This window comes from Rattus norvegicus, chromosome 3, assembly GCF_021556685.1.
Source record: "Rattus norvegicus strain SHRSP/BbbUtx chromosome 3, alternate assembly SHRSP_T2T, whole genome shotgun sequence".
NCBI classification, from domain to species: domain Eukaryota; kingdom Metazoa; phylum Chordata; class Mammalia; order Rodentia; family Muridae; genus Rattus; species Rattus norvegicus.
In genome coordinates, this window is record NC_141536.1 from 79,163,406 (window position 1) to 79,184,280 (window position 20,875).

The window sequence follows — 20,875 nt, forward strand, 5'->3', positions numbered from 1 at the left end:
AGTTGTTTCCATCCCACTACAGATATACCAGAGCCTAGGCTGACCACGATAAGCAGAGCAGATCCATAATTCCATACTGCCTTTATTCCAACAAAACATGTCAACAACTAAAACCCTCACAAATCAGCGAGAAACAAAAACTGAAGGCTCTAATCCAGGACCCAAAAAAAAAAAAAATCCCCCGGATTCCTTCCCCATGAGGGGAGGTTTTCCACAGGGACCAGCCTTGGCTGGGACTCATGTGCCTGCTCCTTGAGAAAGCTCCTGGGATAAAAATAGCCAGGCAGCAGGCGGCCCTTCTGGGGCTGGGAGAAGTGAGGGGAGGGGGCCTTGGCTCTCTCCATAGCTCTGTCTCTGAGAAACAGGAACCAGAGCAGGGTTCATATCCTAGTGTCTGAGAGTGTCTGTCTCCTCAGAGGGTAGAGGCCATCCCAGAGAGAAGAGAGAAATGTACTAAGGATATGGCTGAGGAGTACTTGCCTAGCATGCAGGAGGTGTTGGGTTCAAGCCCCAGCACTCACTAAACCGTGTGTGTTTGTGCACACACTCAGGCAGAGGAACAGAAGGATCAAAAGTTCAAGGCTATCGTTGGCCACACTTGAGACTAGCCTAGGTCGTCTCAAACCCTGCCTCAAAAGATGAATAAATGAAAGCTCAGAGCTTGGTGCGGCTGGGCGTGGTAGCACACTGCTTTAATCTCAACACTAAGAAGGTTTGAGTCCAGCCTGGTGTACATGTAAGTTCCAGGCTAGCCAGGACAATGTAGTAAGACCCTGTCTCAAAAAAAAATAAAATAAAAAAATTAAGGTTAGGATTGTTCACATTCAATGAATCAGAGAAAATACTGTTAATGTTCTCGTTGTGACCAGAAAGGAAAGAAGCTTGAAGACAAGAGACAGGGCCAGGGGACAGTAGTCTGACTGCTGAAATGAATTGAAGCCAAAGCAGTCATTTCTAGGAAGCCTTTCTTTTATGGGGACTGTCCTGCTGTCCAGGAGATCCAGTTTAACCTTCACCCTTCTCTTTCCTAAGTGATCTCCTGGCCAGCTTCAAGATCAAATTGCTCATCTGGAGGGCTACCTGAGCTTGGACAATCATACTAGCAAAATCAGGACATCTAAGGAACTTGGGGTCTGGGATCTAAAGTGAAAAGGAACCTTCAAGATTGTCCTGTCCCCTCCAAGGCCTATGTGCAGGTGAAGCATCTAGGACCAAAGAGGGAGAACTGAGTCCAGGTTTCATAGCAAGGGTTCTGGACCCCCAGCCAGGGACGCTGCCAATGAGTCTAGCCAGGGTCTTTCTGGTTCATCAGTGATGGCCACGCATACACGCCTGCTGTGCACACATTTCTGCTGGGCGAGGTTGAGGTGTATGGGTGTGTATGTCATGTTGGGCGTACAGAGAAAACTCTCAGGTGAGGAGGCAACATGTAAGCAGAGGTCTGAAGGCAATGGAGGGTGAGCCGTGAATCCTGGCAGGTCAGAGAGATGGTGTCTATGAAGTACTTGCCATGTAATATGAAGATCCAAGTTCAATCCCCCAGATTCTTTGTTAAAAAGTAGACCGTGATGGCAGACCGTGCGGAGGAGGCAGAAACAAACGGATCCATGGGGACCGTTGGTCAGGCAAGCAGTCCGTCCAGTCTACTGGGCAAGCTCTGGCTGATGAGAGACAGTCTTTTAGATTAAAGGGGGTGGGGCAGGCACGATGACTCAGCAGGTACAGTTGCTTTGCCACCAGATCTTATGATGGATTGAATCCCCATGGTGGAAGAAGATAAGCAACCCTCATACCAAATGAGCTGTCCTCTGACCACTCTACATGTGTCACGGCACAGGCAGGAGTACGCACACACACACACACACACACACACACACACACACATACACGCACATGCACACACACACACACTAAATCCTTTTCAGACAGCATCTTATTATATAGTCATGGCTGGCTTGGAATTTGGCATGTAGATCAGGTTAGCCTTGAATTCATAGTAATTTACCTGTTCTCCTCTCTCCTGAGTGCTGGGATTGAAAGTATATGCTACCAAAAACCAAAAACTTTAAAAACCAGGGAAGAAGTCAACAAATGACACCCAAAGATGTCTTCTAGCATCCTCCCCAGCACACACACACACACACACACACACACACACACACAGGAAAACATATAGGTAAACATATGTGGACATATCACACACACACACACACACACACACACACACACACACACACACACATGCACGCACAGACAAAAAGGCGGTACAGGTTGTCAGACTAGCAAAGGCCCAGCCCCTGAGCTTAGCATGTTAAGAGACAGCAAGAAGCAGTGTTAGAGGACAGAAATAAATTCAGCTGTAATGATTGTAGACTTTTTTTTAAACTAATGGATAAATATAGGTGGCTGACCAGCAGCCCTGGGACAGAAGACTTGAACAAATCAAAAGCCAACTAGGTCTAGTGGACATTGACCGAACTTTCCACTCAACGGCAGCAGAGTAACACATTCTCTTTAAGCTTATGTGCCGTGTCTGTGCCTGCAGGGGCCAGAAGAGGGCATTGGATCCCCTGGAGACAGAGTTACAGCAGTCATGAACTGCCCAGAGTGGGCGCATGGACCAAACTCAGGTCCTCTGCAAGAACAAAAATGTTCTTAATCACAAGCCATCACTCAGCTCCCCAGTGCACATTCTTCACAAGCACATATGGATGGAGTCCAGGCTTGGAAGGTTTAAAAACACTGGAATCATAAAGAATTGCCTCTGCCCACAAAGGAATCAGTGTAGAAATGCATCGATCCTCTACAGAGCAGCAGAACTAACAGCATTTGTGAGAAAGGATATTGTCTGTTTGTATGAAGGGGATTTCTGTGAGGGAATGACACTGGCTGACATAGTTCACAGGCTGAGGAGTCCGTGATCTGCAGCCTGAGATACAGGAGAGACAGAGGCTGGTTCCATACTGTGGTGAAGAGGCCCACATCAGACCAGGAAAATACAGATGCCCCAGTTCAAAAAGATGATGGGCCGACAGGTAGATTCCTCCTTCTGCCTGGGACTTTACTGTGTCCATTGACTCAAATGCTGGTCTCACCTAGAGGCAGCCTCAATGACACACACAGAAATCGTGTATAGTTGGGCACTGGCCAGCCTCCAGGAGTTAAGGTTTGGAAACAGATTCTCAGACATAGTGACAAAAGGCCAGGTGTTAAAAAGACATCTAAAATGCACTTTGGTATAACCATCAACTTCAGTACCACAGAGGACATTGTCAAAAAGGTATAAAGAACCTCCGAAGAGAAGAAAAGAGTTTGCAAGTCACACAACTGATGAAGAGCTAGCACTAAGAACATATAAAGGACCCAACAATAAAACGACAGCTCAATCTTTTAAAATGGGCAGTTGACTTGAATAAGCATTTCTTTATAACCGGAATACACCGGCAAAGATGAAAAAAAACCCAAAAAACAAAACAAAAGCTAAACACTACTTAGGAAATGCAAATCAAAACCACACAGGTGAGTGAAATGGCTCAATGGACAAAGGAGTTTCCTGCTAAAGTCAGGGGGCCTTGGTTTGATCCCTGATCCCTGTATAGTAGAACAAAGTGACTCCCTCGATGCACGTTGTCCTCTGATCTCTACAGGCGAACCATAACTATATGTGTTCCACTCTACCCACAAACAAAACAAATGTTTTTAAGGTAAAAAACAAAACAAAACAAAACAAAACCCAAACAGACAAAAACCCTCACAAAGCCACCAGAGACAGCATTTCACTCAGCTGGGACAGCTGGAATGGAAGTGATAGACAAGCTGGTCTTGAGGGCTGTGCTTGTAATTCCAGCTACTCCAGAGACGGAGGCAGGAGGATTTCAAGTCTGAGGCCAACTGAGCTACATAGCAAGACTCCCATGTTTCTTTAACAACCCTTGTAACATTGATACTAAGGATGCTGGGTCTAGGCCCAAGGCAAAGGGCCCTCAGCTTCTGGCTGCACATGCCAAAGGAGGAGGAAGTAGAAGAACCCTGGCTGATTCAAGCCCCGAATGTTGGCTGCAGCCAGGTCGCTCAGGCTGAGATGTCCCACACCAGTGAGTAGCGTTAGCAGTGGGTGGTAAGTAGAGGCCCCTGCTGGTCAGCTCAATATTGGCACAGCTAGACTGGGCGTGGGGAGCTTAAGACTGGTCAGACCCCCTATCCCACACCCATCCCATTGTGGCTGAGCTGCCTGCCTGGGGTCATACTGTTCCCTGAGAAGTCAAACCTCTCCTGAACACCACACCTTCAACCTCCTGGGTGGAGCCAAGGGGCCCAGCCACTGTGAAGCTCGTTCCCCAGTGGGGACCTGGGGCGGGGGTGTAGGAAGTACAGAGAATAGACACACCACATACAGGGAATGGTCCAAGATCCCTGCCGGGTGAGAAAGACTACTCTGGTCTCCTGGGGCTCTTGTTCCAGTGTCAAAATATTTTTCTAAAACAGTTATCCCAGGAGACCCTGCTGGTGTGCCAGAACTACCTCACCATACAGTTTACGGGAAAATCATTACCATCTGACAGTGGCTAATCCCAAGACTGTCCACGTGCTGTACTGTCCTAGAACAGAGAATATTCCAGGAACTCCTCCATCCATCTCGTCAGCCATCACAACATGCGTCATTTACCCGGGCAGGAGCTAAGCCCTCTCTCCACATCAGCTTTCAGCTCTTTCCCCGCACAACGGGACAGGAACGTTCATGATTCAGGGAGAAAACTGAGGCACGGGGTGTTATATCAACTGCCCCACACGTCCCCACATGTGACTGGTGTCCCCTGAGGTTGTACAGTGCAAACTTGCACATGACATGCATGACCTCTGACTCCTCATTGGGCCTCACAAGAGCTCCCCTAATCTGTGAATCTCACCTGGAGTGCAAGGTCCGGGTCAAGTTCTACCCTAGCTCTTTGAACCTGAAGAGTTGAGTGGCTCCCGGTGGCACCATTGGTCACATCTGTCTAGTTGCCTGTGTACATCTGGAGGTTCTAGACAAACTCCAGCCGCAGGGGCTGGCCTGGAAACGACTTTTTTCCTCCTGCTTCACCTGTCAAGATGCCAAGGGCTCTATAAATATTTGTTCGTTGGCTGACCTCCAGGTGGTAAGAGATGAGGCAGAAACCCCAGAAATAAATCAGACTTCCAGAACCAGAAAGGTCTCGAAAAGAGTGTGCCCTCTCTATTTGGTAAATGGGTAAACTGAGGCAGGGGTTGGGGGGGCTGGCTCGCCCAGTATCACAGTGACTGTGGGAGCTCTGACTCTCATGGAGAGCTCTGACCATCAACCACCTAACCTTAGCTCTTGGCCCTGCTTTCCCCCTAGATGGAGAAACCCAACCTTGTCTACTTGATTTTGGGGAAAGTCCCCAGTCACAGGGTGCTATAATCTGGGGTTGGAAAGGTCCTTCACAACTGCCCTCCAGTTTGAGATGACCCCCACCATTTACTGGGAGGTAGTCTGAGATGACCTCCAACCCAAATCGATCCTGTCTTTCTCGGAGTCTATTAAACCAGCTATTCTGAGTGATCGTGTTACACAGATCCAATTTCTCCCTGAAAAAGACTCAGATGAGGAGCTACCTCAGAGGGCACTTGGGACCCTCTCCAGTTCTGCTGCCCCAACCCCAGCTCTGCCAGCACAGAAATGGCAACTCCCAAAGGGACCCTTGGTTAGAAGCCAGCGGCATCCCTCGCCTACCCTAGTGACTAAGCTGAACAGCAGCGACACTGCAGCAGCAGCCACCACCCAGAAACCTGGGTTTTTTCCACTCCAGAAAACAACTGTCACGATGTGCCCTGCCCCCGCCCACCAGACCAGCAATGGGTAGAAAACAAGATGATTGTTCCCGGGGTCTCATTTTCCTGGGAGCCTCAGCTCTGCCTCCATTAAGGTATGCAGCACTGAGTGTCAGGATGGTCTTCATGGACCAGAAGTGTATGGGGAGCGTCACAGCCACATGGGGAATAGCCAGGCCTGCTAGAGGGAGGATCTGTTTTTCAGACAAAGGAGATGTTTTTTTGAACAGAGGATGAAGGAAATGGAGAAATGCATCAGGCAGAGTGCTCTTGGCCTGGCAGGCCTGCTCGCTTACCTGTCAGAGTTAACCAGACACGGGGGTCACCATCCTTCCTTACATCTATGGAAACTGAGGCTCAGAAATAGGAAATACTTGCCCAAGGTCAAAGAAATGAGATTTGAATTCCAGTCCATGAAGTGTCTGTCACGCACACCCTGCCCCCAGGCTCTGCCTAGCACCCCAACCTGCTAGAGTTCTCCATCTTCAATTGCCTGCTGAAGGTGAGCCCAGCCTTTTCTTACTGCAGACCTGTGTGAGCATAGCTACTCTCAGGCTGGGCCTCAGGCTAGCAGTGAGGAGCCATGGGTCTGGGTCCAAGAGGTTCTGGATCTGGCTCTCTGTTCCTTACCTAGAACCAAAGTGCCTGTGGCCCATATACTGAAGGACTGGGGGTCTCTGCTGAAAGCTGGGAAATGATTTGTGCCTGCTAATGAGGCTCGGGAATGGGTCCTACTCCAGCTCAGCCATTGGGAGAGAAACCTAAGAAACCGGAGCTGGACCCAAATCTAAGCTGTTCAGCGCTTGGTTTGGGGCACTTATTTCACTGTGATGCACATCTAGTACCACTGTCGTCCCCTGTCCATGGCCTCAGAACCAGCTGTCTCCCTTAGGAAAGGAGTGTGCCTCCTCAAGCCTCAGTTTCCCCAGCTCCAACATTAAGGTCAGTGGGTGAATTCAGAGCCAACCTATAGGGCAGGATGGGTGTCTGCAGGTGTGAAAACCCAGCTCCTTTCCAAGAAGACTGATTTGCATGGCTCCAGACATCACTCCTCTCCTCTGTGTCCTGTAGCCCCCAGGGTAGACCAGGCAGGTCTGATTTGTCTTGGTTTGCTTTTTAAAGTTGCTTATTTGTTTTGATCTTTTGTGGAATGCTATGTCGGGGGAGGGGGGCTGGAGAGATGACTCTCTCTCCGGTGATTAAGAGCATCGACCACTCTTCCTGAGGATCTGGGTTCAATTTTCAGAACCCACACGGCTTGCACCTGTCTGTAACTCCAGTTCCAGGGCTTCTGATACTTCAGACACACAGACACACAGACGCACAGACGCACAGACGCACAGACGCACAGACCACACACACACACACACGCACACACGCACACACACACACACTCAGGCAAAACACCAAGGCATATAAAATAAATTAAAAAAAGAAAGAAAGAAAAAGAAAAAGAAACCTTATACAGGCTGGGCTGGCCTGCGTCCTTGGTGCTGGCTGGGGTTACCAGTGTGAACCAGCATGCCCAGTGAGGTTTCTGTTTTGTTGTTTAAATTTGGTTTATGGTGGAGATGGTTCTAGAACCATGAATTGGTGCTGGTATAAAACTGGAACATCTCAGAAGCCCAGGACATAAAGAACTTTCTGTACTTCTTCACACTCATGCTGATATCTGTTTAGACACTCACATTCTTTTACATACATTCCCTGCACGTAGAGGAGCTCATTCATTTATGTCTGTCTAATTGGCTCTAGGTAACAACAATGTTCTCACTGGGTTGACCTTTGTTTTTATCTGTATCTTGGGACTCTTTCCTTATGGACACAGTGAGGTTCTGTCTTTTCCTCTCTCTATCGGTCAACGATGATTTCTCAAGCAACTACCATGAGGCAGACCCTGTAAATGGTCATTGCAATGCACCCAAGTCATGTGTATTTATTGTCCTGAGGGCGGTGTTGCCTGAAGTGCTCGGCTGCAGATGCTGAGGGCCACATAAGCATATGTGTTTAGATGAAGGTGAATCAGAAAAGCACACAAAGAAGGGATATTCTCAAATCAGGAAGAAAAAGCCAGAGAGCATGGTCTGCAGACAGGCATTGGGTCATAGTGGACTGGGCCACTTCTTGACTATCATAATCATCCTATGTGCTATGGTAAACAATGCATATAGCACAGATCTCACTAGCTAGCACATCTTTATGCATTCAGCCCTTCACACAACTCTAAGTGGAACGGTGAAATAAATCCCTAAAAGATAATGTGCTGAGTCAAGGATGTCTGCTTTTACATTGTGTCTCTGTATGAGGAGGGATGGATGGGACGAGGGTACAAATGTATCCAGGATTGTGTGCATCTGGGTGCACGTGTGTGGGGAGGCCTGCAGACAACCTGAGTTGTCATGCTTCAGGCATTGAACGCGTTTAGTTTTTAAAGCTGCTGTGTCTATTGCTGTCTTGTAAACTGGCATACAAAGTATGTTCACTTCTGTTTGTTTGAGACTGTCTCACTGGCCTGGAATTCCCAAGCACACTAGGCTGGCTGGCCAGCAAGCCCTGGAATTCTCTCTCCACCTCCCAGCACTGGGATTAAAAGCTTGTGCCACTGCAATGGCTTTTTTTTTAAGATGTGAATTCCAGGGATGGAATTCCAACTTCACTTTATCAACTGAGCAATCTCCCAGCCCTGTCTTTATGGTTCTGGTAGACATCATTACATTATCCTGGAAACAGTTGATCAAATGTTCTGTCCCCATAAGGAGTAGGCCAGGCGTGGTGGCACCTCTGTCCCAGCTACTCTGGAGGCTGAGGCTGGAGGTTCACATGTTAGAGGCTGGAAAACATAGCAAGATAATGCCTCAGAACCGCAAAATCAAAAGAAGTGGGGTATGGCTCAGCGCCAGAACACTTACTTGCCCAGCACGTGTGAGGCTCAGGGTGTGATCCCCACTCCCACAAGGTAGATGAAGGGGAAGATCGGAGGCTTCTCTACATCTAGACATCTCTGGATCTTTAATGAAGGCTGAGTACAGATGGTATTGGCAAGAGGCAGACCACCATTTCCGGGACACCATCTCCCTAAAGAGCTCACGGGAGCAATCATACCAGGACCTTGAGAGCACAAACAGGAAAAGAGGCTGGCAGGGAGGCCTTTATTCTTGTCTCCTATGTCTTCTCCAAGAATCTCCCATGGCTGATGCTGTCCTCTCATTTACTGTACCACACAAGCATGCAGAGTCCAGTGGCCTCTCACTGCCCAGTAAGGACTAGCTTCCGGGCCCTCCATTCAGATACCCAAATCAGCAGATGCTCAAGCCTCTTATATAAACTGACCCCCCCGGGCAGTTTCCCGTATACTTTCAATCAGCTCCAGATTGTTCATGATGCGTAATAAAACGTAAGTGTTGTATAAACACTCGCCACGCTTATTGTCCAGGAAAAATAGTCTGTGTATATTGAGTTGAGATGTGGCTTTTTTCCCTCCAAGGTCTTTCAATCCTTGGCTGGCTGAATTCGCAGACGTGGAGCCCATGGATGTGGAACCTCACCTGGCGCATTGACTGCATTTGTGCAAATATATACATCACAGATGTTTGCTATCAGACCCCAGGACCCTGGATTGGCTGTATTTACATTTTCATAGGTAATCAAATAGAATCTGCACTTTCTTCCTCTTTATACTCCTACCAGGGAATCCTCTCCTCACCTCACCCTCCCTCACACAGACACCCAGACGCAGCAGAGTTCCCGCCACCACGCCTAGAGCTCCTGAGAGACCAGTGCAGAGGGGCTTCTTTACAATTCTGTTGTCTGTGAGAGAAACCCAGAGTTCATGTGTGCAGATATCACCTCTCTCCTTTTTATCTTTAAAACTCCCTTCTCTGGGCTGCCCAGATGGCTCAGTAGGTAAAGGGGAAAACTTTGTTAAGCACAGGAGACAGAACGGTGAGGAAAACCAGACTCAGTCCCTGCACTCAAGGACTGGCCGCAGAGTGGAGGAAGCAGCTATCGCTTCCACAAGCTTGACAGTAAGTCTGCTGAGCGTCAGGCAGCCTGGGTGGAACTGGCCTAACTTCGTGGGGGCTGGGAGGGTGTGCCAGCCAAACAGATGTCCAGGTGAGCGGCGATGAGCCACTGGAGGGTTGGTGGCATGAACAGCTCTGGGCGAGAGCCAGGGAGCGAAGCCCCAGTGGGATGAGGAGAGGCCAGGGTTTGGACTCTTGGGTCCTGCTTCACTCTGCGGCCCTTTCCAAAGCCAGGACGTGTTGGAAATGCCCCAGGTTCCAGGCTCTAGATGCTACAGCCCCACATTTTAACTTATTTGGACTTTTCTGTCCCAGCTCTTCCACCATGCAGCTGGCCTCACTTGAGTCACCCTCTCTGACTAAGGGTGAAGGTGACTTTCCAGGGATGTGTTTATACATTCTTCTTAAAAAGTAGTATAAACTCCTTAAGGCTGGCTCTCACATTTGCTAAACCTTATCCAGTCATGACATGCCCTGTCCCCATCCCGCTTTTGCCTTTCCTTTGACTATTTTACAGACCAGACAACTCCACAGAGGACTCAGGCAAGAGGCCTGGAACTGGGAGAGCTCGCCTCAGCAGGCAGGTCCCAGGTTACAGAGGTGGCCGCCTGGGATATGAGAGCACAGAGTCCCAGTCAATATAGTCAAGCAAATCAAAGCAAAGCAAACAAACAAACAAACAACAACAACAACAAACAACACCAGCAGCAGCTCTGTAGAGAACGTTCAGGAAGAGATGGCTTCTCCTGTCACATGACCCACTCAGACCTGAGAAGTAGCAAATAAACTTTGCCGGTCTAATGCAAATCTCAAACCTGAGTTAGCTTGGACTGTCTGCCTGTTTTTATTTCAGAGGCTTCAGGCCTGTGTCTCCACCAACGAATAGATGGGTCTGCACACATTAAGTGTCCAGTAAATGTTAGTGGGATGAACGGATTTTGAGGATGTCTTGTTTGCCCCTTATATACCAGTCCCTTCACTTGGTTCTTCTGTTGTAAATGAGTTGCTTAGAGCAGGTTCAGATTTCATATGGTACAGTGTGTGTGTGTGTGGTGTATACTTGTACATGTGTGTGTGCATGAGCACATGTATGCATGCACCACTGTATCTGACTTTTTGTGTGTGTTAGATGTCTGAATTCAGCTCTTCACGCTTCTGCAGCAAGCATTTTACCACCTGAGTCATCTCCTCAGCCCCCATCAATCACTTACTAAGGGAGAGGAAGGAAAGAGGTGAGGGCTGAAGGCTGGTGACACAATAGACCCCTTCAGAGCTTCCTGGCTCCCAGGTGCTTAAGTTTTAGTAAGCCGGGCTTCTGAATGGAATGCCCAACTGATAGGAACATTAAAAGATGCGCTGCCATTCCTCCCTAGAGCTAGAATAAAATTATTGGTTTGTCATTTAAGTATTGAAAATAAACTTATTCCCCATCCCTTATTTCTTTGCCACCTATGAGACTTCTGAGTCCTCTTAGGGATGCTGGTACGGTGGCTCTAATGGATCAGCTGTGATCTCCAACCCTTACTGCCCTGCAGAGCTACTGAGAAGGCCGTGGGAGCTGTGCTTCAGAGCTCACTAGGCTATGCTGGAGCCTCCTCCATGCTTTGGAGGAGGCTGAGACATCTCTAGACCTTGGAAAGCCAAAGAACAAAGGGAGGGGGGGGTGTTTAATCTATGACTAGGGAAGGCATCCATGGAGTATGAAAAGAAACATGTGGCTTCGAGGCACCCAAAGTCAACCCACTTACTGATTTCTCTAGGATGCCAGAGCTCCAGGGAGGCCTGGGGACATAGTGACATTCAATGATGAATGTATCCTCGTGGGTATTCTGACCCCTGTAGCTCAGTCTCTGCTCAGCCCCAGGTGATCTGGTTTCATCTGTGGAATGGCTGTGACTTTGGCACATCTCCTGTGCATTATTATAGGCCTTCCCGCTCATGTTTCTTTATTTAATTTCATGTTCTTTCTCCAGCCTGTTACATCAATCCTTCTGCAGGTCCTGAGCTAGGCTCAGGCTGCTGGAGCTCTCCCCGCCTGGACAAGCCTGTGTAGGGGTGAAACTGAGTCACACCCATGCTCTCATTAGAGGTCTGGGGACAGAGGTGCTCCTTCCTCTTTGGTCACTGCATCTCACAATGGTGGAGCAATGGGCACCTTGTTAAACCTTGTTAGCAATCAGGCTAAGCAGATGCTTGTGTCTTAGGCTGTGGGCTCTCAGGTCAATCTCTGCCTTGGGTGGAGTTCCAGCTCTGACATTTTCTAGCTGTATGTCCTTGAGCCTCAGTTTACACATCTGTAAGTAGGAAGTGGCGCCTGCTTCTGAGTGCTATCAGGGAGAGGATTTTCATTGCTACAGGTAACATAGATGATGCACTGGACCAGCATTCACATGTGGCAGATGTTCGACCTCCATGACCAGGTGGCTTGGACCATAAGAAGCAACAGGAGGAGACATGAACCCCAACCACAACCATTCCACAGATAAGGAAACTGAGGCCCAGAGAGGCAGAATAATTTCCCTGGTGGACCACACTGATATGTGACCGAGTTACACTTCAATCACGCCCACCTTCCTACCGCTATCGACAGATGAAGGAGGAGCACGTGTCAGAGGAGCCCTGTGGAGGTGGGGAAGAGGGAGGGCTCAGATGCTAACCCATTTCCTGTGCAGGCAAGCACGAGGACCTGAGTCCCATCCCTACCACTCATGTTTAAAAAAAAGAAAGAAAAAAGTAAAAAAAAAGCAGAGCGTGGTGCTACAAGTTTGCCATTCCAGTGCTGTGTGGGTAGAGTCTGGCAGATCCCTGGGGCTAAGGATGCAAACAAACAAACAACAACAAAAACCCCCAAAAGCTGAAATTATGAACTTTACATGTACATAAAATAGAACTAAAAAGTATTATATGGAGTGAGGTAACCCAGAAAGACAAATGTCACGTGCCTTCTCTCACTGGAGGCTCCTGATTCAGATTTTCAGATGTGACTACCTAGCCTACAGTAACTGCAGAAACCAGGAACTTGAAAGGGGATGGTTTCCCAGATAGGGAACAACAGAGAGGGAATAGGGATCCAGGATCTGATTTGGGGGGTGGGGGTGGGAAGGGAGATAAATACAGAAGAAATGGGGGAAATAAAACAGTAAGGCCTGAGCAGACCGTGAGGAATCATTGACTATTTACCTAATATGTGTAATTCTGTGCGCGTGCGCTCGCACGTGTAGCTTTAATGAACTTTTCTTAACTGAGCTGACAGTGCTCCCTCCAAGAGCTAAAGATCACCCAATACCAGACATGAGGAGCCTTCTTTTGAGTCGTTGGTCAGGGCTATCCAAGAGGTCAGGGCTATCCAAGAGACTCTCAAAACTGCTGTTGCCCTTGGTTACCCACTGAGGTGGGAGTAAGTCTGTCTCCAATGCTGAAGACACCATGCACTTCAAAAACAGGGCCCAGAGCTGGAATTGACCTGCACACCACTTCCCTAAGGGAGCTGGACCCTGCACGATGTTTCCAGAAGTTGTGGCACACACCACCCCTGCATCATCCAGCTCATAACTATACCACCTTATGGTTAGAGGAGAGATGCTCACATACAGATGCTCACATACAGATGCTCACATACAGATGCTCACATACAGATGCTCACACACTACTGTGTATGTCAGCCCAGAGCTTGTTAAGGTCTCTGTTCAATATTCTATATAGGTTAATCCCTATTAGAAACCAATAAGGCATGTGTGCATGTGTGCAATCACTTTCCAGATAAGCCTTAGGCTCAGAGAACTGGAGTGCCTAGCCCAGGGCTGCACAGCTCCATCAAGACAGAGGCAGGGCTCTACTGGGGCCTTTCCTACTGGATTTAGGTGAAGCCTCCATCTGGGCCTCTTTTTTGTCAGGGTTCCAGCAAGTCGGGTTGGGAGGGGAGTGCTGGAGCCAGGGACTGCTTTTCTCTTAAACTGATTTCCAATAAAACTCACTCCCCAGGGAGTCATCCATCTGAGGAAGAAGGGTCCAGTAGAATTCCTGGGGTGGCTCTGGGCAGATCTGGCAAAAACCAGAGCACACCCAAGTCTGCCTGCTACTCCCTTCCTCAAGGGGCTGCCAGGTGGCGATTCTGGCCTTGTATGGGCAAATCATCCTGCAGAGCCTGGCTTTGGAGTGAGCTTTCTCTATTTTAGGCCCTAGGGTAGCATTGGTATCTGTCCTCAGCTCTCACTGGTAGAGTCACCAAACATGATCCTGATGCAGCCATGAGGTATGGGGTAGGGGGACAGTACTAAGCTAGAGTCCCCAACCTCAGAGAGGAAGGGGAGGAAGGGGAGGAGGAGAGAGAGATTAAAAATAAGCACAACATGATATAGTAATTAGCTACAATTTTCCCATAGGCACCACCCTAAGGGCTTTCAAAGGCTGGTCTCTTTCAGGCCTTAGGGAGAGGGACAGCATCTTCATTCATGTGCTTCAGGAAGGAGCCTTCTAAAAGCTGGTGGCTGGCACCTGCCACTCAGACGAGCATGTCTAACCCGCACCTGAGTGCAACAGCTTCAGCTCACCCACAAGCCAAGCCCTCCATCTCCACAAGGGATCTAGGCCTCCTAGGTCACTTGAGTGACAGACTCAGGCCTAGGTCAGTCACTCAGGCTCCAAGGCCAGAGCTTGGCCCTTCTACTCTGCCTTAAAAGTCCAGCCAGGCCTGGTGCCCTTGAGGGTAGCTCCCTGTTGACCTGACTCTGAGGGCAGTCTGAATCTGGGGTGCAGTCGCTGCAGAGAAACTCTGGGGAGATGGAGGTAGGGCAGGGACCTTGGGCCTGTGCTGAGGAAAGTGGGAAGTCCACTGAACACGGCCTCCCGTCCACTCTGCAGCTGATCACAGTCCATTCACTCTAGATCTAGATGTTAGTAACCTGGGTTCACGTTCAGCTCTAGTCCTCCATCCCCCTGGGCCTTCCGTGCTTCACTTGAAAAACAAGGTTAGAGAGCCCACTCTCGCCCAGCTGTCGAGAACATGGCACATTATAGCAACATGTCCAGATTTGCCAGAAGCCTGGGGGTGTGGGACTTTCAGTGGCAGAAACAGGAAGTGTCCTGGGAGATCAGGACTATTTGGTGGCCCTGTGGGATGTAGCATTGGAGGCATGAGCCTGGTTGGCAGGGAGAGGGTGGGAGGACACCCTCTCGGCACAGACCCCTCTACTGCTGTCACAGCCCCCTCCTCAGCTGCGGCTCCCTTGGATAGCTCCTGCTTTGGCCACAGAAGGTTGGTCACCCGGAACCCCAAGTTTGGAAGCAGAGCAAAGCCTGGGACTGCCCTCTTTGCCCCTCCTGCAGTGAAGCCCCTTTGTCCTCGGAGCCCTTTCCTCCCCACCCTGTGATGCCGGGCTGGGTGCCAGCTGCAATTACAGAATCACTTATTCACTGTGTTCTGCACGTGCGGTGGTAACTAGGCAGCTAAATGGGGCTGGAAAGCACGGCAGCCAATCAGGGGAAAGCACAGCAGCCAATCAGGGGGAGGGGTGCTGAATGGGACAATCAACTTCACTAGGTGGGGGCGGGGCCGAGGACAGGAAAGATGGGAGCTTGTGTGGGGGAAACCATTCAAACAGCCACCCCCTCCCTCTACAGCTGCCAAGCACAATGGGGGATGGGGTGCACCCAGGAGTGGGGTGCACTCAGCGAAGAAAGAAAGCGCAGGGAAGGCCTATAGAGGAAAAACGTTGGGCAGCCAGTCCTTTGAAGATAAGGCCAGCCTGTCCATCAAGACGCCTCATAAAAACCCCCGATGGTCTCAATGTTCTTTGGTTTAGGAATCCACCCTTTCCGGGAAGCCTCCCCCGACAGGAAGCTGCACCCCCTGAACAGGAAAGATTTCTCTAAGTCACGCTTGTCCCCGTAGAAAGCCCTAGCACATTCCCAGAGCTCTCAGTAAATGTAGGCTCTGGGATCCTGGGAGGGGCCAGTAGCTCCCAGGGGCTGCCTATGTTGCTGGACTTGCACCACAAATGATGAGAAAGATCCCTACCCATCTCCGAGGATAGGATGGGCCTAGAAGGGAGGACCCTGAGGTCATGTTTCTGTTGTTTGACCTGAACAAGCCTCCTCCAATTCCCAGATCCTTAGCGGTACTGATACTAATAAGAGGGGTATTCCCATCCCAAAGCTAGGCTGAGGTGGAATGAGGAAACTAGTGTGATCCTGGCCTGTAGGGTACAGAATGCAGAATAACTTTCACGGGAGGGGCTGCCCTCAGCTTGGCTCCATAGGCCCAAGAAACCTGAGAAAGAGGAGGAAGGGCACCTGATCTCAAATTTCCTATCAGGCTGGTTAAACTAATTTTCTCACCTCTGTGTGTGTGTGTGTGTGTGTGTGTGTGTGTGTGTGTGTGTGCGTGCATGTATGTTGAAGAGTGCATATGTATGTATGTGTATGTGGGGGGTGTAAGTATGTGTAAGGGTGCATATGCATGTATGTGTATGTGTGTGGGGGTGCATGTGTATAAGGGTATATATATGCATGTATATGTGGGTGCATGTGTGTGTAAGGGTGCATATGCATTTATATGTATGTATATGGAGATTCCTGCATGTGTAAGGGTGCATATATGCATGTATGTGTGGGTACATGTGTGTAAGGGTGCATATATACATGTATATGTATGTAGATGTGAGGTACATGTGTGTAAGGGTACATATATGCATGTGTGTGTATGTATGTGTGTACGGGTACATATGCATGTATGTGTATGTGCATGTGTGTGTAAGGGTGCATATATGCATATATGTGTATGTAGGTGTGAGGTGCCTGTGTGTAAGGGTACATACATGCATCTATGTGTATGTATGTGTGTAAGGGTGCATGTGCATGTATGTGTTTGTGTGTGCGAAGGTCAGAGCTCAGCCTTGGTTGTTGTTCATCAGGTATCATGCATCTTGGTCTTTTTAGACAGTGTCTCTCACTGGGACCTGGGGCTTTGAGGCTAGGCTAGGCTGACTGGCCCAGCAAGGCCCATGGATCCAACTGCTTTTTCTAGGATCACAAGCATCTTACCTGACTTTTTTACATGTGTGGTGGGTCTTCACACTTGCATGGCAAGCACTTTACCTACTGAGACATCTTCCCAGTCCCTAGTTCTCTTGACCTTGATTTGGAATTCAATCCTGAGCAATTTGGGATGGGTGAGTAGACAGCGGGAAGAAAGCAGCCCAGAAAACCTACCTGCTTCATACCCCACCCAAGACTGCAGACTGACCTCTTCGCTCCCAGTTCCCTCACCTGAGTCAAGGTCCAACCCCTGGCTTCAGATTTCTTCCTACCTGCAAGCTCTGCTCCACTCCATCCTGGGGACTCGCAGGAGTTAGAGGCTATAGGTGGAGAGGCAGAACTTGGTCAGGGTCTTGTACACTTGATTCTATTGTCCAGGACATCTTCTAGGACAAGAGGCTAGCTTTGCTCTGCCTGCCTGCAGCCTTCCGGAAACACAGCCTTCTCTCCTTCCAGAGTGGGAGCAGCTCCCTGCCGCGGTCCGACTGAGGTTCTTTGGGGCAAATCTCACTGCTTTCCTGGTGTTCTCAGCTCAGGGAAAGGGTTGGGTCAGGGGTGGGAAGCCACTGTTTACTGGGTAGAGTTTCCATTGGGCAAGATGAAAAAAGCCCTGGAAATAAACTATGGAGATATTTAATGTCATGGACTTGGACATAGGGCACAAGGGACCTTGTTACCAGACAGGCAGAAGATCTGATAAGGTTGAGTGAGCTCAGACCCTGGGAATCTCAGAGATTTGAGATCAGCAATTGAGCCACTCCCTATCCAATCCTGTACCTGCTCTGGAACACATAACCATGACACCACACTGAGAGAACCATGGCAATCCATCTAGGAAAACACCTAGAGTCCTTCCTCATGCAAATAGAGCAACACTAACATCCCAAACTGAGCCAATACAGAGCACCTTCCCCTAAATCCCACCCCACTCCACAATGTTTATAAAGTCCCCATCCACCCGGAATAAAGCACACGAGTTATTTTACCGAGGACCATCTGAGAGTGGCTGTTTTTACTGAGCTATAACACTTAGGGAAGAGTTCTCTCTCCTGAAGCATTCATGGCTGGACCTTGGACCTGCCTGGATGTCCAGGCTCACACCACCACTGCCCCTGCCCCTGCCCCTGCCCCTGCCCCTGCCCCTGCCCCTGCCCCTGCCCCTGCCCCTGCCCCTGCCCCTGCCCCTGCCCCTGCCCCTGCCCCTGCCCCTGCTGTGTTGCAGGAGTGGTAACGGGACCTCAGCAACCTGCCCTGCACAGGCTGGCCAAACCTCCTTGCTTCTCCTCTGAGAGCTGCCAGCACTGCTGGGTTGACCGAAGCCCCATGGAAACTATTTTTCCTGGTTCTGCTTCAAACCTTAGGGCAGATAGCGAATGACACTTGGACATTTGAAACTGACCAGAATGGTGCTGAGGAGGTGATGACTCCACAGGTAAAGTGCTCACCCCGCAGGCATGAGGACCTGAGTTCTGATCCCTAGTATTTATGTAAAACCTGGGTGAGTGCAGCAGTAATTTCAGTGCTGGGAAGGCAGAGACAGGGATTCCCAGAGTGAGCTGGCTAATTAGACAAGCCAGGTTGGCGAGCTCGAGGTTCAGGTGAGAAACCCTGCCTCAAAATATAAAGTGTGGAGTAATTGAGAAAGACCTCTGATCACACACACACACGCCCATACACGTGCACACACACACGCACACACGCACACACACACCACATGTGTACTGCACACATGCAATTGTGAAGACAGAAGGCTGAGGTGAAGAGGTGGGAACACTTTATCACCCACGTGTGTGGGTGGAAAAAGTACCCAAGAGGAAGATGAAATGCAGCCCTTATAGGGGGAAATGACCTCTGAAATGACCTCTACAATCTGCAAGGGCAGTGGTGAAATAGTCTTTCAGCAGGAAGCTATCAAGACCTTCTCCCTCCTTCCTCTAGAGAGCCTACCTTCACAGCACCCCTCTCCAGATACACCCCCCAGCCCTGAGTAAGTCCACAGTGGCCGTTTTTACTTACAGGGTAGGAGTGACTTTTGCATAGTGTCTATTTAACTTCTAAACCAAAAGCCACTGCTAGGTAGGAAGGCTATCCCCATTTCACTGGGGATAAAGCTCAGAGAGGTTACTTATTTTTCCTGAGGTCACATAGCATTCAGAGTTACAGAAGCTACCTGGCCTTTCCCAAAAATCAACCCAGGCCTAGGAGTGTCCCCCTCCCACTGACTGGCAGGTCCCAAGGAGCAGCCACGAGGGAAGTGAATGATAAATCTTAAAATGGTCCCCTGGAACATTGTCCCCCCCGCCCCGCCATGGTGAAGACCAATCAAACAGAAAACAGGGGAGGGCATCTACTGAACTGCCAGAGACCCTTACAACACAACTTTACCCTAGAAATGATCCAAAGTCACCTTCTAGGAACATCTCCCTGAAGGTAGATCATTCCTGGGGTTCTGACTAGCTACTGGAAGGTAAGTCAGCCTGTTGGCATGGTGCTAGGAAGCTCTGAAAGGGATGGATCCTTCAGGTCAAGGCTCAGCAGTCTTTGTCTCGAGCCTCTTCCTCCTGCCCCACCCTAGAACACAGATAAGGGAGGGCTTAGGAGGCCAGGAGTCCTGGGTGGGCAGAGAAGAGCCCTTTCTCCTCCTCCTTGCTTACAGATGAAAGGAAAAACAGAATATGACAAAACTGGGATTGGAAACTCATTTCAGTCTTCCGCTGGCTTGCCACCAAGGCCCCCTCCAGAACCATTAATCCTTGGAATGAGTCTTAGGCTATGGAGAGTACTTGGCAATATAGGGCAGGAGGTGAGGGTATGCCAAAAGAAGGGGTTACAAATCCCATAGCCCTTAAAAACCCTTTGGGGGAGATAGGGAGGGAGCCTGAGGAATAGGGCTCAGCCTCTTCCCACACATGCATCCTCACAAACACCTCCCTGTATAAAACACACACATATATACGGGGGAGGGGGAGGGGAGGGAGAAGGGGAGGGGAGGGGGAGGGAGGAGGGGAGGGGGAGGGAGGAGGGCTAACCTATATTACAGAGAAGAAATAAATACAGGGTAAACAGTGTGTCAGTGGTAATGCAACAAGACATGTCCGAGCAACAGTGGGCTCATCACTGCTCACTGCTCTAACAACACACGTGATCTCCTGAACAATTCAAAGTGGACAGACTCATCCGAGCTCAGGTTTCAGGTGTGTCAGCCTACCATCCTTGGCGCCATTGTTTCTGGGCATCACAGTGGGGAGGGCACAGAGAGTATCAAGGTGAACAGGGAGCGGAGAGAGAAAGAGGAAGAGAATGAGGTTTAACCTCCAAAGGCGTAGCTCTAGTGAGCCGCTTCCTCCAGCTGGGCTCTGCCTCCCAGAGTCTGTCATCTCCCAGACGGTGGCACCAAACCGAGGCCAGACATTCAACATATGAGCCTACGGAGAGTGTTATGTGCAAACCATAGCATCCTTCCTCATTCCTGAAAGGTCCATGATGCAAAACACATCAAGTTCGTCAACAAGACCCCCCCCCCGAAGTCCACATTGCTCTGAAGTCTAAGACCTGAGTCCACAGCCATGGATCGCTCGTCCTGCAATCTCCAGCATACCTTCCCCCAACTCAAACTCTCACACGTTGCTCTTGCAGGGACATCCTGCAGAGAATTCTCCCCGTCACACGCTACCCGGGTCCCCAGGCTTTCCTTTGAAATATGGGTAGAAGCCTCAATAACTCCATACCTGAATTCTGCATTTGGTGCAGAAGATGCCAAGGTCTGCCACTAGCAATGACAATAGTAGGGCCATAACCATCATAAGCAGCCTGGGGACACATGGGGTCAGTGCTGAAAACATTGGGAATGAACTCTGGGGGACAACTCCTAGATGAACACCCAAAGTTTCCTTTCAGAGGAAAGTATTCCTCTGAAATGAGTTAAGTCTTTGATGAGTGGAGCTTACCTATTGCCTGAGACATCCTCAAGGCCTCTGTGTGTGTGT

The 20,875-nt window shown here is 49.6% G+C and overlaps 1 protein-coding gene across 4 annotated transcripts in view; it reads right to left on the bottom strand.

Moving 5' to 3' along the window:
* Nucleotides 1-17,421, bottom strand: part of Accsl (1-aminocyclopropane-1-carboxylate synthase-like) — a 39,527-nt gene extending 22,106 nt beyond the window's left edge. For 2 of the 4 annotated variants that reach the window (XM_087654557.1, XM_087654556.1), the window contains exon 1: nucleotides 1,510-1,659. The gene's annotated coding sequence lies outside the window, so the exon portion shown is untranslated. Of the gene's footprint in view, nucleotides 1-1,509; nucleotides 1,660-4,907; nucleotides 5,027-17,161 lie in introns of those variants that run through there. The other 2 variants (XM_087654555.1, XM_087654553.1) reach the window with 2 other exon arrangements.
* Between the last annotated feature and the right edge of the window lie 3,454 nt (nucleotides 17,422-20,875).